Source organism: Panthera pardus, unplaced genomic scaffold (assembly GCF_024362965.1).
Source record: "Panthera pardus isolate Hobbes unplaced genomic scaffold, ASM2436296v1 HiC_scaffold_13, whole genome shotgun sequence".
Taxonomy (NCBI): Eukaryota; Metazoa; Chordata; class Mammalia; order Carnivora; family Felidae; genus Panthera; species Panthera pardus.
The window spans coordinates 89,839,442-89,851,465 of record NW_026526688.1 but is presented as its reverse complement, the minus strand read 5'-3'; positions in this window follow the sequence as shown (position 1 = coordinate 89,851,465).

The window sequence follows — 12,024 nt, the reverse complement described above, 5'->3', positions numbered from 1 at the left end:
TCTAATTTGAATAATGTGTAGTTAACAAGACAAGGGATATTTGGGGTAAAATATCTAAAGCAGAGAAAAATCATCCCTAGTTGGAGTCATGCTTTCTTGTCTTCTGTGAATAAATCATGTACTATCTTGTTTTAGGGATTTTTGGACACGCTGTCCCTTCCAACTAGAATGGTAAAGTACAGCCATTTCCTCCTGACTAACTGGAAGTCTTGTCTCAAATGTTACCTAGCAAGGCCAATTTATCTAAAATTGTAACTTTCTATCCCAACATTATTTATTTTGCTTTCTTGCTTTAGGAAGCAAAGCAAAGCTTTTTCTCCTCAGCTTTATCACCACTAGCATATTATATAATTTATTTTTTCCATTTAGTTTAATATTTGTCTTCTACCTTTGAAAGTCAAGTATCTCTCTCTCTCTCTCTCTCTCTCCCTCTCTCTCTCTCTCTCTCTCTCTCTCTCTCTTTCTTTCAACCTCTTTACTACTCTAAACAGTCCCTGGAAGAAAGCCTAAGCTCTTAATAAAAACTCAGTAAATAAATGAACATCTCATTCAAACTTCAGTAAATGAATGAACATATTCATTTTAGTAAAATATAAAATATAGAAAGCTCTATTTTAGAAAGATCATAATTATTCTTAATTTTTGATGCTATTGCATTTGTATCACTCAGCATAAGCTAGGTTTTGCCAAGTTAGCCAACAAATTCAAAATCTCATTTAATTACTATAACAAGGGTTTACCTTTGTTTCCATTAAGTATCCAATATAGGTCTGTGGGGAGCTCTGTCATCATTGTCAGGCAGGAACTTAGACTAACAGAGAAATTATCTTAATACATGATCTTGAGTATGTTGAGGTATTAGGTCAAAAATAAAGGACTAGTTGCTATATCTTGTACAAAGAAGGAGTCATAATTTTTGTTTGGCCTTATTGACAGTGAAAATGGCAAAACCAAATTTGCCTGTGCTGTTCCTTCTGCCTGGAATGTCCTTTCTCAAGATTTAACCCATTTACCAAGTGATCTGTTAAGCTTTCAGTTTTGAATTGGGTACAGAGATTAAAAGAAAAAAAACGTCTCTGTATCAGGTTAAGAATGCAGTATGGAGCTATTCTCCTTCTTTGGCCAAATATTTCTGTATATCTGATCCTATTCCAAGTTTCTCTGGCAGATAGATAAGCAAGCTTTGCGGAACCTCTGCCAGTTATTGATAAGAGTATCATAGCACAACCCTTAGGACTTTAGATCTCAGGGCTTTAGAAAAGATTCATATCCCCTTCTAAGAAAACTATTGCCACTTTTAAAACAGAAAATAGCTTACTACTGGGCCTTCATGAACCCTGAATTCTTGGGCGAGAATGCAAAAACCTGAGCTCTAGGTATCATAATATCCATATAATCCCTAGTTAATGCTAAATTTATGGCATGTAGCAGAACTCTCTCTTTGGTAGGAGATTGGATTCCCTCTGGCTCTGAAGGATTAGGTAGCTGTTTAGGTAAGTGGTTAAGATTCCTATGAAGATACATCTGCTTCAAAGCTCCCGCCCAACTTTTTTTTCAACTATCTCCTATGATTTCATAGAAAGTTCTCTATAGAAGCTTAATGAAGAGACAAATAAATTAATTATATGTTTGTATGTATAACCTAGTTCTCCCTCTCCCTTCATCTTTTCATTACACTTAAAATTTGCCTGAAATACTTAACATTTTTCGTCCTTATATGAGATATCAAGGGAATATTGGTACTGAGTTTAAAACACTTACCAGATATGGGTAAAGAGGTTTATGGGATTACGTGCCTGTAATTTTAGAAAGAGACCTAGTATATCTTCATTTGTACTAGGAATGAGCTAATAGTACCATAGTCCCTCCTTATCCATAAGAGACATGTTCCAAGACCTCCAATGAATGCCTAAAACCATGAATAGTACTAAGCTTAATACATACTATGTTTTTGTCCTATGCATACATACCTATGATAAGGCTTAATTTATAAATCATATACAGTAATATATGAACAATAACTAATAATAAAATAGAACAATTATAACAATAAACTGTACTAAAAATTATGTGAATGTAGTCTCTCTTTCTCTCTCAAAATATCTAACTGTACCATACTCATTCTTTTTCTTATGATGATGTGAGATATGAAAACGCCTACCTGATGAACTGCAGCGAGGTGACTGATGAAGGCACTGTGATGCAGTGTTAGGTTACTACTCATTTTCTGCACAAGTCAAGAGAAGGATCATCTGCTTTCTGACCATGGTTGACCATGAATAACTAAAACCACAAAAAATGAAACCATGGATAAGGGAACTACTGTAGCACATAAGCACAATGGAGCTATTGATGTTTAATAGCTTTATGATAAGACACTGGTATGCATGGACAAAGAGGATGACCCTGCTAAATAGCATGTAGGTAACTCAGCATCATTTCTACCACTTTTTCCCTCTATTTCTCTATCATTTTTCAGCTTCAAAAATGTATTTCCACCAATCTTTTTCTAATATGTTCCCAGAATAGGAGCTGACAATGAAAAGTTCAGGAGATGGAGGAGAAGAAAATCTCATTCTCTGGCAATAGCTGTACACAGGCAATGAAATCCTAGGCTGTGACTTCCAGAAGTTCTGAGATTAATCCATTTTGGTGCTGCAGACATGGGATCACTGTGGCAACTTCCTTGACATTCTCAAGGAATATCTTTGCCAAAGAATAATTGATATGTGTGCTGATTTATATAACATGAATTGAAGAGTAATTATTGAATTATCAGAAATGAAAATATCATGTCATATGTATAGTTAATTTCTACATTCTGAAGAGTGGATATAAATAATTTTCTCTCTATCACCAACAATAAGAGAAAACAAATATTTCACTCCCATAAAAATATCTGTTGAGTCAAGTTAAAATCAGAATTTAGTCTAATGTTTGTAAATATAAAAATACAATTAACAAATCTATTAATTAGGCTAAAGTCTATAGTACTGTCATTCCAGGTAATTGTCTGTAAACTAATTAAAATTCCATAGATGCACAAGGACTGACAAAATAAAGTAAAATAAGAATGGTTTGACTCCTGGAGATAACTGAAGTAAGGAAATTTTGTACGTAAATCAAACATATTTGTGAAGTTTATGATAAATTAAAAAGAATGATAGATTATGGTAATTTTTTAAAAAGTCTAAAATCATCAAGTAATAATTTATATAAAAGTAAAAATATAATACAAAATAATGCAATTGAAGAGCTTCTCCCTTTTTATTGACTTTATATATTTATTGGCATTCTGTGTAAAAAACATGAATTTATACACCAATTCATATGCATGCATATGCCTGGGTCTATATTTATATTCACTATGTAAACTCATCAAGGAAAAGAAAAGAAAATCTCTCATTTATTTTAGGATATTTTGAATTTTTCTTTTTTTTGTCAATTTAAAGCAAGACATTTTAATTTTATTTCTTCTTTTTAATATATGAAATATTTTGGGGCGCCTGGGTGGCTCAGTCGGTTGAGCATCCGACTTCGGCTCAGGTCATGATCTCACGGTTCATGGGTTCCGAGCCCCGTGTCGGGCTCTGTGCTGACAGTTTAGAGCCTGGAGCCTGCTTCGGATTCTGTGTCTTCCTCTCTATCTGACCCTTCACCGTTCATGCTCTGTCTCTCTCTGTCTCAAAAATAAATAAACGTTAAAATATTTAAAAAAATATATGAAATATTTAAAACATAGAAACATGACACTCTGGAGAACAGTGTGGAGGTTCCTCACAAAGTTAAAAATAGAACTTGACTATGATCCAGCAATTGCACTACTAGGTATTTATCCAAAAGATACCAAAATATTGATTCAAAGGGATACATGCACCCCCCCTCCAATATTTATAGCAGCACTATGAACAATAGCCAAATTATAGAAAGAGACCAAATGTTCATCGACTGATGAATGGATATATGTATATATGCGATGGAATACTACTCAGACATCAAAAAGATTGAAATCTTGCCATTTTCAACAACGTGGATGGAGCTAGAGTGTGTTATACTAAGCGAAATGTCAGTTACAGAAAGAGAAATACCACAGGATTTCACCCATATGTGGAATTTAAGAAACAAAACAGGTGAACATAGGGAAAAGGAAGGAAAAATAAAATAAGATAAAAATAGAGAGGGCAGCAAATCATAAGAAACTCTTAATTATAGAGAGCAAACTGAGGGTTGCTGGAGGAGATGTGGGGGGATGGTCTAAGTGGGTGATGGGCATTAAGGAGGGCACTTGTGATGAGCACTGGGTGTTATGTGTAAGTGATAAATCTCTAAATTGTGCTTCTAAAACCAATACTAAATGGTATGTTAACTAACTTTAATTTAAATAAAATCTTGGAAGAAAAAAAATAGGAAACTCGGGGTCAGAATCCCTTACATATTTTTATTATTATAATGAAGCCTCTAGGAATGTTTATGCATACACATACACATAGACACATACATACACAGGGCACTCTGGAGTATATACACACACAATCATTTCAAAACTAAAAACCAATATTGAAACTATTTATATAATTGATCATGGCTAATTTAGTTGATGTGAAAGATAATTTAAAAATAGATAATAAAATATGAAAAAAACATGGAAACACTGTTAAAAGACATGAATGGGAAGTGCTCATGAATTTAAATATCAATGAGTTATAAATGCATACACGTGGTTTCAGCTTCAAAATATAAAGAGCTTGGATGTCATCACTCCTATTCTTATAACAGTAAAAACAGAACAAAATAATAGTCAATAATTTTTTTTTAGAACCAGCAGAGTTTTGAAGTCCAGGGCAAAATCTCTCTACATCTTAAAAGACACTGGTGAGAATCAAAATGAGATGATTTTACCTGAATCAGGAGGAGCTGGAGCCATAAAGTGGTAGTAACATTTACATGGTAATCTCCTTCTTTCTGGAATCTTGAGTGTGGACTATTTTGAGAATAAGAAAGTCCTGGTCCCAATCTCAAGGTACCCCAAAAACTGTCATGAATTTTACCTCAAGGAATCTACCGAGATTCCCATGTTCAATGTTTGAGAAAATTCCCCTCACATTTCCAACAAGAGAGGGGAAAAGTATCCATTTTCAAATACTCCTGGAATGTTTTCCATAAGAAATGGCAACACTCCTAGAGAAAAGATTTAATCACAATGTTATTCGAGTTGGTGGAAGGACAATTAGCCAACTCTCAATCTGTTAGGATTGCTGTCTCACCGAAGAGGAGGGGGAAAAACAAAACAAAACAAAATTTAAAAATATTTCTGGTCAGGGTGCCTGGGTGACTCAGGCAGATGGCAAATTAAGCATCCAACTTCAGCTCAGGTCATGATCTCATGGTTCATGAGTTAGAACTCTCTGCTGTCAACACACAGCCCACCTTGGATCCACTGTCCCCCTCTCTCTGCCCTTCCCCCATTTGCACACCCTCTTTCTCTCAAAAATAAATTTAAAAAAATTAAAAAATAAAAAAAAATAAATATAAAAATATTTCTGGTGGTTTCTAATTAGTATGTAAGAAAATTAAAGCTTATCACTCCCATTTACACAGGAAAAAGCTAAAAAAAACTCAAAACCAACTTTTCTTAGATCCATCAGGGAACTGTGGCCACAGTTCAAACCACTACCTCCCAAACTGGAGAAACAGATAGACAGATACAGGAATGACAATTTACTAGAGAAGAATCCTATGGAAACCATTATAGGGTAGGAATACTTACTCTGTAATTGATGAATTTTGGAGGTCCGATGTGGACATGTTGAGAGTTTAAAATTCCGGAGGGGGCAACCAATCTTGGGGGTCTCTCATACTTTGTGAGTTTTATGCCCTACTTTGTTATTATAGTGTAAATCAGAGAAAAATTCCCAAATCCAAAATTTGGCCATAAGATTCTTGTTTCCAATCCAGAAAAAGGGAAAGAAGTAAGACTTCTTCATTTTGAAGTAAGACTAGAGCATTTTTTCAAAAATTCTTAACAAGGCCAGTCCTCAAGAAAGTTTTACCAAAGCCTAAACAAGTGGAATTTTACCAGAGCCTAACCAACCTGGGGGTGGGGGTGGGGGGGGGGGGGTGGGAGGCAAGAACTATCTCACCTAAGGTGGTCAGGGTGGGGTTAAGAAGTACTCTGAAAATTCATCACAGTCCAGGGACAGAGGCTCACCAAAAGGCTGGGACCTAATCATAGGATTATAGCATACTTTCCCTCCCTCACACCTTTATACCACATCAGTATATCTCCTGTATAATAACAGGGAAATACATCTGAAAGAAATGTATATTTCATATCTTATTTAAGAAGAAATCTCTAAGGAAGCCCACATTTAATGGGGGAACCAAAAATAAGGGAATAAGAGGAAACTTTAGCCTCTGACACCTTCATATACAGCAAAAAGTAAACATAGCTAACCCCTGGCCAGATAAACACAAAACCTCACAGTAAAGGTCTATGTATCTCAGTTCCTTTTACTTAGGACATCATCTACATTTCCAGATTTCAACAAAAATTTACAAGGCACACAAAAAGGCAAAGAAAACATTTTGAAGAGAGAGCACAAGCATCAGAACCAGATGCAGATATGACAGAGATGTTGGAATTACCAGAACAAAAAGTTTAAATAATATGATTAATATTATTAATAATATAATATGATTAATATCTAACGGTCCTAATGGAAGAAGTGGACATACTAGAAGTAGATGGGTAATATAAGCTGAGAGAAGGAGATGCTAAGAAGTAATCAAAAATACGGCAACTGGGTGGCTCAATCCGTTAAGTATCTGACCCTTGATTTAGGCTCAGGTCATGATTTCACAGTTCATGAGTTTGAGCCCTCACTTGGGCTGCTTGGGATTCTCTCTCTCCCTCTCTCTTCCTCTTTCTGTCTCTCTCTCTCTTTCTCTTTCGTTGCTCCTCCCCCACTCACACAGATGCATGCTCTCTCTTTCTCAAAAATAAATAGACTTTTTAAAAGTTAAAAAAGTGCAGCAACAGAAATGAAGAATTGTAATTATTACTTAAGTTTCTAACAGGTTTTATTTAAAGTCTTTTGTATGAAAGTTTATGAATGTCTGAGAATTTAATATTCTACACATCACTTTTATTTTGCAGTAAAATAAAAATTTAGAGTTATAAGGATTTCAATTTTATGTTGTGTACAAGCCTTAAAGTTACTAGTTAACATTCTTTCTCTTCATACATATCTATGCCTTTTTTCTATGTCAAGTGTTAATTGTTTGGCTTGGCTTTAATTTTGAGTCAGAGCCTTTATCTGGCTCTGTGACTACAAGAAAAAGGTCTCCATGCCAAAGTTGTGATTAACTTTATAGATGCAGGAGAATTATGGAAATGCATCATGCAAAATGCCTACTTGCCAAAATTATTTCATGACCTTGTGCTTAGGCTGAGTTTTAAATAATTCAGTGATGTATTGAATGAATAAATTTGTATTGCTTGTTACTCTAAACAGTCATGCATTCACTTTCCTTTGCCATTTTTAATAAAGCCTAGTTTTCTAATATTCATGAAATATTGCATTTCAATTAAATTACATAGGTTTGGAGAAAATAGTTTGCCCTAAGCTGTTTAGTGTTGACACCAACTGTCATTTGCTTTTTCTTTGGTATAATGCCCAAGGAGGCTTTTCAGTACAACTAACGCAAAGCACTGTCACTCTTTAATGAGATACTTTTTGATCATGTATAACACAATACTGTCTGAGGAATAGAATAATAAACTCAGACCATATTTTGTTTATGAGGGATATGATATATCAAAATATGCAGAGACTTCAAAAGAAACTTTTGCTACTTTAGTAGAAATTATATGTGTATACTGGTCTAACACTAATGATTTCCAAGCAGGTGCATGAAACCCATTTGAGTTTCTCAATCTTAGGCTTTGTCTCTCACACACACTACCTATCTTCACGGTACACAAATAAATGGACAAAAGAGAACAAGCAGATGTTTTAATTACTGCATTAATTTAGCCTTTAAGAGCTATAAACTCTCATTCAGCTTTTATCTTTTACTTACCTGTTGCATCTGCCCCGTATCTCATGATATTAATTCCTCAAATAGTTTTGACGTTCTCTGGTTATTTTTTACTGAATCAGGACATTGGTTCTGAAAATCAAAACGGCCTTCTGTAACTAGAAATAATGGTAGTATTCTTTCTGGTTGCTAGGTCTGGTGCTTTTAACATATTCTCCTATATCTAATTATAATACATATAATTAATAATGAACTAGGTTTATTTTGCTGGTAACATAGTTTTAGTCAATTTTAGATATTATGAAACTATCTAAATTTGCCATCCTCTTAAATAAAAGCAATACAAAATTGAAATGTATGACGCTTTACACTTGGAATAGCATGAAATAATAGTATCTACATATTAATAAGCACTTTCTAGTTGTCTTAAAAGTTTTTTCATGTGTTCTATATGCCATTGGGTTGATAGCTTTGGATCATTTCACATTAAAATTATTGGCATTTTCATGACAAAACATTCCTTTCAGTAACCCTTTCATTCACCTATGGTCTCTTCTACTATAAAGACAGGTGGTTTCAGGCAGCTGGGATTCCATACCACATAAGAATTTTCTATCTACTCCGTTGCAGAAGGCTTAGAAAAATACCCAGTCAGAATCTGCCATGGGAATTTTGGAAAGCATTTTCAGTTTTACCAAAAGTAAGGAAAAATAACCTTATTCATATATTATCTTGAATTCACTTTATCCACTGTGTATAATCCATGAAAAATAGGATAACTTCAGTTGCCTAAACTATCACACTACTACTCATTTTGTTTTGTGTAAATGATTAATAAATTAAGATACAATAATATAGCCTAATGTAGTGCAAAATAATATCTATTATATGGTTTAATTTTTTTCAGGAGTCTTTTAAAGATTACCTCATTAATTTAGATAGCGATTACCCTCACCTTCTATGCAAAAAGACTCATCTCTAGCCATATAAAGAGGCAGACTTCTAAAGTGGCCACTGGGATTCCTCTCCTCTGATGTATGTGCTTTGTGTACTTTTCTCCTCTTGGGTGTAAAAACAATCTGTGAATATAATGGGATAGAAGCACCTTTGATATTAGCTTTTATGGCAAAAATGATGGTATAGTTATCCCCATGATTATATCACAAAGACTGTCCATCATACCAGACAGGAGAGAAATTCTCTTGTCTTTAAAGAAGTAAGCTGCCATGTTGTGAGAGAGTCAAGTAGATAAGTCTAGGTACTAAGAATGACCCCTCAGAGCAGTCAGAAAAAAAAAAATGGAGAAATCATTCTTACAACTGCAAGGAAATGACCTTTGCTAACAACTAAATGAGCTTGAGGAAAACAAACATTAGATGAAATCAAAGCCCCAGCCAACACATTGATGTATGTCTGGTTAAGACTTTGGGAAAAGACCCAGCTACCCCATGTCATGTTTCTTACCTTCAGAAACAATGAGACAAATCTGTTGTTTTCAGTGTTTAAATTTGTAGCGATTTATTATTCTGTAATAGAAAATTAATACAGCATACAGGGTTTTAAGTTGAGAGATATCAAAATTATAAATATATTTGAAAGTACTTTTGAACGTATAACATTTATGTTATGTTTGTTTTAATGTGTTAAAAACTGCAAATACCAATTCAAAATAATACTATAAATACTATAGCATAGAATATATATATATATATATATATATATGCACACAAATATATGTTTACATAAGGATTCATATATACATGCTTACACTCATACAAATGCACATATACACACACATCAAAAATATATATCACTAAATGATATGGGAAGCTATACAGCCCTAAATAAGGTGAAAGTTTAAAACTGAATATTATATATCTTTTTCACAATTATGGAAGAAAGACTGCAAAAACAAATAGGAAGGATTGTGTACATGAGTTCATTACCATCTTCTAAAGCAGGAATTTAATGTTACTGATTATGTATCTTTAAATTTTCACTATAATAAAGTAAGTAAATGAGATATTTAGTTGAATGAAATATAATTATAACTTAGAACAACATATTTTAATTTTAAATTTTAACATCATTTTAATTAAATAATTTTATTATATTAAATTCTAAAATATAAATACATTTAAATAAAAATTTATATCATATTGGGCTCTGTGTAAATCTAATAAAGATAAACACTTTAACATATCAAAAGTAGTATATAAAGTTGATTTTTATGTTTCTATTTTGTATAGAACTCTTTATTCATTTTTAATATTTATTTATTTCTGAGACAGAGAGAGACAGATCATGAGTGGGGGAGGGGCAGAGAGAGAGGGAGACACAGAATCAGAAACAGGCTCCAGGCTCTGAGCTGTCAGCACAGAGCCCGCCAGGGGGCTTGAACTCACAAACCGTGAGATCATGACCTGAGCCAAAGCCGGTCGCTCAACCGACTGAGCCACCCAGGCGCCCCTCTTCATTCATTTTTATAATGACTGTTTTACATTTTTGAATATAAGCAGATTAGTTTTAATGTAAATGAATCCACTGAAATATAAAAGAATTTTCACATTTATAAACATATTTTTCTAAGACCCCAAATCATAAGATAAAATGTAGGCAAGAAAAAATAAACGAACTACAATTAGTGTGTTTTTTGTGGTAGGAACTGTATTTTAAAGAGAAGATTAAATATCAACCATTGACACAGAGACCAAAGGTGTCTATATACTGTTTTTTTTTTCCAAGAAAAGACTTTAAGTGTAATTTCAACAGCCAGCCAAACATATCGTAGTGTTATCTACCTCAGTTATTACACTTTTTCTATTCATTGGCCTTCACACTGTGGTTGAAACCTAGTACAGATGCGTAATTCCACAATCATGGGAAAATTTAAATATTTTGATGACAATGTATTAAGTTAGCATAATAAACCTTAAGAATGTGACTTATTCAATTCAGTATTTTTAATAACAATTTTAGACCCTTCAAGTATGCTGAATTTCTAAATGAATTTATAATAAAATTTGTACGTATTGTCAATATTATTGATTCTTATATTCTCACTTAAAAAAATAATAGTATCTTCTTCCATTAGTGTCAAGTTAACTTATGTCGTTCTTCCTCTTTATGAGCTAATAAAAACTAATCTAAGATATTGCTCATTTTGCATTTGGAAATACCAAGGAGAAAATGAAATCTTAGTTCTAGTTCGTCAGTTCTGAAATTTGAACTAGCTGAATTTGTTCAAACTACAATATTGGAAATGTTTTGTAAATGGGCTAAATGAAAGGATCTGAAATGATAATTGTAGGCCTAGGTTAGATATTCTTTTGTTTAATTAATTTATTTATCTTGAGAGAGAGAGAGAGACAGGGAGATGAGTGGGGAGGGTCAGACAGAGAGAAACAGAGAGAGAGGGAGAGAGACAATCCCAAGCAGGTTCCATACTATCAGCACAGAGCCTGACACTGGTCTCCATCTCACAAAGTCTGAGATCATGACCTGAGCTGAAAGCAATAGTCACATGCTTACCCATTGAGCCACGCAGGGACCCATAGATTGGATATTCTTAACAGATTCATTTCTTATTAGAGGAGATTCTGGTATAAATTATTCCCATAATAAAACACACTTTTGAGAATAGAAATAAATTTAAAATAAATACAGGTAAAGGAAATTGATTAGATTTTCAAATTATATAGAAAATATTCAGAATATATAGAAAAAAGTAAAACTTTACTTAAGATAAGTCCAATTTAAAAGCCCTACCTCTCAGTCTAACTTTTGATTTCTGAAACTATCATGGTTACTAAATACAACAAAACTTTGTATTCAATTATATAACAACTTTCATTATTGTTATTAATGTATTTATGTATATGTAATGCAGATGATAATATTTAATTTAAATTTATAGTTTGTGGGTACCTCTAATTTTGATTGGTATATATTTTTGTAAATGTGTGTTTATTTTTGAGAGAGAGA